This window comes from Leuciscus leuciscus, assembly GCF_965113295.1.
Source record: "Leuciscus leuciscus genome assembly, chromosome: 2".
NCBI classification, from domain to species: Eukaryota; Metazoa; Chordata; class Actinopteri; order Cypriniformes; family Leuciscidae; genus Leuciscus; species Leuciscus leuciscus.
In genome coordinates, this window is record NC_138726.1 from 29,610,270 (window position 1) to 29,617,862 (window position 7,593).

The 7,593-nt window shown below is 34.8% G+C and overlaps 1 long non-coding RNA gene across 1 annotated transcript; it reads right to left on the bottom strand.

The window, feature by feature from the left end:
- Window positions 1-241: 241 nt before the first annotated feature.
- On the bottom strand, window positions 242-3,293 carry LOC309492670. Its single transcript, XR_014203643.1, has 4 exons — window positions 2,260-3,293; window positions 1,886-1,942; window positions 1,315-1,387; window positions 242-1,236 (listed from the first exon to the last, which is right to left on the bottom strand). It is a non-coding gene; the product is annotated as an uncharacterized lncRNA (long non-coding RNA).
- Between the last annotated feature and the right edge of the window lie 4,300 nt (window positions 3,294-7,593).

Sequence of the window (7,593 nt, forward strand, 5' to 3'; positions counted from 1 at the left end):
CACTTTGCCACACCGGCGGAACCGTCTGTAGATCCTCTAGGCACCCTTTAAAAAGGGGCGGTTCTCTGAGGAACCACACAGGTTTCCTGAGGAACTCTTATATAAGGCACTGTGTGGAACCACTGTGGGTGCCTCCAGGAACCAAATTTCAATTTTATTTTATTTGTATTAAATTAATTTCATGTTGTTACTATGGTTACCACCATTAACTTCTATTATAATAAACAAACTGAACCAAATACAAAATAAGAATTGTTTATTACATATTTTAGATCCATTTTAATACATACACTTCCATGCACTTGAAAAAAAAAAGTAACATGAATAATCAACCATGTGTATACAATAGGCTACACAAGAAAAGACATCTCATCAAAATGCATGGAAAACACATGTTCCATGTAATAAATCAATGTAAAAAATTACAATTTTGACTAATTAAAAATGTCCATCTTCACTTAATTTTAAAACATGTGTTTCAGTCCGCTTGTTAAGTCTGACGTCACTGTTTCCAAGTCCAAAAGCTCTATCAGATGCCAAAAACAAACAACAAACAGTGCTAATATACACTCATTGTGCTGTAATATTCCTGAAAATTAGGATCCTAACCTTTATCTCTATTCCGAAATCTCAGATGGTTAGTTATTCAGCTATTTTGAATCATAAAATGTTGAAGTCTGGGATGCCGTGAGACAGGAGACTGAAATGTACACTATGGCTTTTGAAAAGCTTAAATGTGTGACTTGAATCAACAGTTCCCATAAATGGTTGTTGAGTATTCTCAATATCTAGAAACAAGATAGGAAGTAGAAGTAGAGGCTTCGACCCGGAAACAGTATTCCTTATGTCACAACAAGCAGAAAACATTTTCCATTTTAACAGAGTTAAGGTGCAGTAAAATGATCTGTTGTTCTGTGAATGTTCACTGGTGAATTCAGTCATTTCAATAAGAATCCACACGATCAGCAATTTTGTCTTTTTGCCTGTGTAATTTCACGAAATTCACAAATGTGATGCACCTTTACTCGCTGCAACATAAAATGCAATCAATTATAAAATCTTCAGAAGGGACACGTGAGGTACTTAACAAGTTAGAAAAGTGAAAAGGTGCATCAGCTTCATTTTCTGTTTGCTTTTCCTCTTTTCTGGTGGATGGTCCAGGCACTTCAGTGATTTTCAGGTCTACAGGAGGATTTTTATTCTTGATCAAACTTGTATTTCAGCTTACCGAGATCCCTGCAAAGTACAACATTTACTGTTAATAAGGTTATTAAAGTTATTAAATAATTCCCTCAGCCTTGTGACGTTCCAAACCTGTTTGACTTTATGTCTGTGGAACCCGAAAGCAGATCTCAGGCATAATACAACCCGTCACCATTCAATATCACTGCATGAAACACAAGCATAATTTTTTTTTGTAATTCATTCAAACTATTCTTATGTACACTTGTCTAGTTCAATTCAATGCAACAATTTATGTAAAAAATGGTTAAGCTCCAAAAATGTCCCAGAAAAGATCCTAAAAATAGTCAATGAGTTCACAACTCATGTGTTATTATGGGTTGTGTTGTAAGTCTTCTGAAGTCATATAATAGCTTTTTCCTTTTTTTTGTCGAAAAAGACTAAACTTTAAGTTATAATTCAGGGTTCAAATGTCTTATATTCAAATGCATATGATTAAGGTATAGCCTATAAAAAATGCATAGCATTATTAGCTCCAAACCTGTGATATTATTTTTCTGAGTAACATGAATGAGATTTGAGAGCATGAGGGAAGATTTTCAGAGAATAACTTATTAAAAAAGTACACAGTCAAACAATACAATTTCACACAGAGAAAGTTCATAGTAATAAAGTACGTGCATGTGGTGTATAGGTAACTTACTGTAATTCAATGTTGCCTCTGAAATGTTCAGATTATTTTAGAAATGTACTGGTTGTTCTGGGGAAACAAAAGAACAAAGCTGATTATTCACAACATAATATTTATTGACCAGTAAATGGCTTTAAAATGGTATTTGAGAGAATGAGGGCACCTGTAGTAAGTAAAGTTAGGCTAAACAAAAACAGACCAAACTATATTAACCTGCTTTTGTTATTCATAACAAACGCCAATGAGGACAGCAGGAATCAGCTAAATTAGTTAGGCTATCTCAGCAATTTGAAGACACAGTTTTACAGAATATGTTGAATTGAATGACTAAATCAATCTAAGACAATAAGTCAATAATTTCCATTTGTTCATTAACGTTAACTTACGTTAGATCAACGTAGTTAGCATCGCGGCTAAAACCTTCATACCAGATACTGTGCAATAAACGAGTGGTAAACACTGTAAAAAAGTAGTAATGTATAATCAATTTAGTTTATATATATGTGTGTTTGAATATATAGTGAGTAGACTCTGTATTTATATTTATTTGGCGAGTTTACAAACCTTGTAACGGAGAGCCGATCAAACGGCGGAAGCTTTGATGAGAGGACGGAGCCGTTACCCGATGACGTCGATCAGCTGAGCTTTGTTGCGCGCGAGCAGCGCGAGGATCACTGAAGCGACGACAGCAGAGGAATAGCAGCAGTTTCGTGACAGAATAAAACTTTTCTCCTCCTAGTTCTTCTTCTTCAAATAATAATTTATGAAGAAGTAGGTAAAAATTATTATTTGATTACTATTATTTATTCAATAATAATTAATGAATTCTTCTTATTAATATTATTATAATTTAGTGTTGTTGTTTAAGGTTTAAATTAATCAACAAAATAGGCCTATAGATACTAAATAAATGTAAGCTACCTAGGTGAAAAAGACGTAGGCTACTGTTAAATGTATTAAAAATGCATTAAAGTATATTTGTATTGTAGGCCTACTAAAAACACACTCAAGTTCATTTTTAATAGTACGTCTTTTTTCACCTGGGTATGTAGGCTATACTGAATCAAACTTAAGTAGCCTATAATAATAATAATAGGATAATAATATTCTCATTCTGGCCTCACAGAACCATTGGGTTCCTCCAGATGCTGGCTTTAACATAAGAGATCTTCCAGGAACCACTTAAATGTTAAAAGATCTTCCAATAACCCTTTTATCGCATTCAAGTTCCTCTATTTTCCCCCAAAGCACTTCGAGGTCTCATGGTAATGAAAAGGTGACTCCAGAACCTCTGAACTAAATACAAAGTGCTTAAAGGATCCCATAAGTTCCAGCAAGAACCTCAAAGAATGTCAATGCTCCTCCAGTAACCCTACTATAGGAGAAAGAGCTTTGAGGCACTTAAATTACATTTTGAAGTTCCTTGAGTATCCGACAGGATATTTGAGGCTCCTTTAGTTTTTACAGTGTACGGACACCTCATTACATCTGCTGCTCTGCTTTTGTCTTTGTCTCATCTCTACCTATTGTTTGGATTGCTACCTTCTCCCACCTCGTCGTGTCATCTGTTTGTCAATAAAGCTGTTAATTGTCATCCTGCATTTGAGTCCTCCTTCACAGATCCTTAACACTTTTGAATGCTGAACCTAATGAAGGCTCAGCTGATGCTCACGACAAGCATCACACATTAAGAATCAAAATTTTAATCAGTAAGAAAATATGTCCACAACAGCTTTAAATGGATGTTTTGTTTTGTTTTTTAAAGGAAAAAAGGCAGAATCATAAAATGATATAATTATCCAACGTGATCTCATGAGAATACGTGTGCATTTTTACGTAAAGTGTAATTCTACCATACGTACATTTACTTATGTTTTATACACACAGAAACGTATAATACTGACGTATTTACAGCACTAAAACGTAAAATATTTACGTATTAAAAGCACAAAAACGTAAATTATTTACGTATGAACAACTCTACCGACGTACATATTTGTACGTATTCTTATTTATGCATATTAAAATCGTGGCATTAATGTTTTGACTCTATTGCATTCAAATGTCTTATCAATTAGCCTACGTTTTCAGTCGCATTTATTAAATGCAGTTTATTCAAGAAATAGGCTAATAACATTTCGCTCTGTTCGTGCTTTCTACTGGAAACTCGTTTCGGAGGATTAGCCTACATGCAGTTAAACAAGAATACACTTTAAAACCTTATTTAATCGTTTAACCATTTTGTAATATTTAGTTTATTTACAGTGAGACACAAAATGCGTTTTCTCCAATAGAACAATAATACACCAAAACCCAACATAAATTCACAAAAGACATCAATTTTATTAGCTTGATATAATCCAAATCTTTAGAATCCATACGTTTGCAAGAAAGATATCCAAATTCAGCCCTTTATCCAGTGAGTGATCTTCATTTCCATTCCACGGGCTATCACAGCAGCGCAGTCCGTAACTGTCAAATCCCGCGCTCGTGATGAATTCAAATTCAAAAATTGCGCCCTCAAGAAGCGTTACGACATGTTTTACGGCAGTGATATCAAACGCTCGGCTCTCGCCACCAGGGGGTCAGGGTTTCATATTACTTTGAAGGTACCCCCGGGAGCCGCCATTGGCTAACAAGCCTTCACCTGCTGTTAGCATCCCATTGACTCCCATTCATTTTGTTGTCACTTTGACAGCGAATAACTTTACATCTGAGGCATTTAAAGACTCCATTTGTCCATTGTTTATTTCTAAAGAAACACGACAATGTATAAAATGCTCCGTTACCTTGTATCTTACGTTATGGCCCCGTAGAAGCAGTTTTTGTAAAAGTAGGCTAACGATTGCGTCATAACCACGCGACTCTCTGGAAATTACCGTATAGACAGGAGGAGAAGCTCATACTCGCAGTTAATAGGGGAGCGTCGGGGAGACGTGGAGGCATGCATTCCGATAAAGTCAAGGGACAAGCCCATAGAGAGTCCATAAAAGCAACGGAACAAAATATTTCTACAACGTTTTGAGGAATTGTAAATAATTCGGTGTGTAGCAAGTGAAAACATATGAAGTAACATTCATCCACGAACTTTAAATAATTTCTCTACTTCATTAAATATGAAGTATGGGTAACGAGCCATACCTTAACGGGGGATGGGGAAATTATACAGGCAATGGAGGAAAAAAAAAAACATCTCAATGTCAATCGCGGTTAACGTTATTCATTTATTTACATTTACATGAAGATGAATGTGATCCCTTTCATCCTGGTCGGAAGCCATCTACATGTCCTAGCCAACATAACCTAAATGTGAAATAAAGAAATAAAGTAAAACGTTTCTGTTCAAGTTTACCATGATTTATTAGGCAAACTCACATGATTTAACACCTAGGCCTATATGGTATGTGTGCATCTGTGCCTATTTGAATCACTTTTAATAATTTTGGAAGATTGTGCTGACATGTAGGCCTACTTTGCCTGTTTTTATTTATTTTATTGTGTGTGTGTGTATAACGATTATATATATATATATATATATATATACTCAAACGATTACAATCCAAAAGTGTATTATTATTTATAGCTATATTTTAAGGTCGATCTTAATGGCTGGCATTACATTTTAAAATAAATAAATACTATGCAAAATGACAAAAAATTATTAATCAGAATACTTATCAAGCTCTTGAATATCATTTTACATAACTTCTTAATATTATGCATTAACTTAATATGGCGTACTGGCATTAAATATTAAAATAAATAAATACTATGCAAAATTACAAAATAATAAGAATATACGTACCAAAAGTTGCTCCTGTTCACGCCGTTCACGCTCGCCGTATCTGCAAGATTCGGTGGGTGATTCAGATTTCTTTGGCACAGCTATTAGAAGACTTACAATTGTCAGACAGGTTGCTCACGTCACATCTACGTCATCAAGCTCAGTTTGAGTCTGCGCAGTACGCTTGGCAATCAGGAAGTAACTGCTTCTAATGTGCTTCAACTTCTCTCCGTTGAAACCTATGGGGTCGCTGTGTCCAGTTTATATACTGTCTATGCTCGCCACAGATTGCGACATGCCGTATTTCAGTCGGTAAACTACATTTGAAATGTAGAAGCGCGCGCGCCTTCACACAGCGAAACCGGATTAACATTTTCATGGATTAATAACTTAAATTCTGCTCTATACCTCATTCAAAACTATTATATACTGAAAGAGAGGACTGTGACTGCAACACATCGTCATGTGAACGACTTTTGGTACCGGTTTTGACATTTTCGCAATAAATAAATTATTGTGATTACACATAATGTTGTTTTTCTTCATAATTGTAGCCTATGTAGTGTTAAGAAATTGTTATGGGTAGGTTTAGGGGTAGGAGTAGGATTAGCTGCTAAAAAAATCTTTTAATATATATTGTTAATAAAATTGCCATTTCCCTACACATCTCTGTACGTTTTATCCTTTTTATATTCTGTATAAAATGGGTAACGTTATGTTTAGGTTTGGGAGTAGGGTTAAGGGATCTTCCATTTATCTATAAAACGGTAAAAGGTAAATTATACAGATATCTTAATGATATGAAAGATTCATAAATATTTAACGTTTTGTAGCTGTAAAAACGTAATAATGTTACGTTTAATTGTTGCAGATACGTCCATATCATACGTTTCAGCATCTATCCAAACGTATAAACGTACGTTTTCTATCTTTGAAAATTACGTATTAATACTACGTATTAACAATGAGACCAGGCTGAATTATCTAATCTAGACAGCCTATGGGATAATATGAGACGGAGGCTTATTACCTGCCACCATGGCAAAACCTTTGGCCAGGCCTAAGGATCCCTGGTCACAACCAGAAAAATATCATTCATTAATGCTCTGTGGCTTTGGGAGATAAATCAGAACATCTGGAGGTGGGTATGGAGGTGACTTTACTTTCAGGAATTTAAATATTCTGTAACTTTCCGTTCAGATGAAATTCAAGAGTTGACGGCTTGTTCCTTTCTTCAAAGCTCATCTCGTAGGTGTTGTGATACCAATAGGTCTGTAAACTCAAACCTGCTAAAGAGTAGGTTTATTTAATATAAACAGGATTAAATTGTGGCATTTTATTAGTTGGTGGTGATCGTGGTGATCATGGACATCTGTCCTAGCCATTTCTCCATACTTATATTTAGTTGATGATAATGAACATATTGTATATATTTTTTTTATTTTTTTATTTATTTATTTTTTATTATAAAATAATGTTGGTAGGTGTATACTCACTTTACTGACAAAATCTGAAGACTAATACATAATATCATAAAATCTGATGGAGAAATAATATCAAGTGAATGATCCAAAAACTCAGTTGAGACTTGCCAATCTCAAATAATAATTTAGACATTTAATGTTGCAAAGTTCTTGAATGTGGTGAAGTATTTGTGATAGATTGCCAGTAAGAGAAGGATTCAGTGATCTTTTCAATAATTGATCGTTGAGGAGAGAGTGATATCAATCACCGTTGCCACTTTCCTCCTCGCTGATGTTGCTTTCTGTGATAAATGGCGATTCAAAAGATCAGTGATTCAATTATGCTTCCCATTTACAGAAAAAGAAAAGAGAAGATTTTCCCAATGATGTGATTGGCACATGTGTCACCATGGCAGCTTTATCAGTTGTCTAGACCAGTTATTTTCTGTTTTGGAAACCTACAGAACATGCTG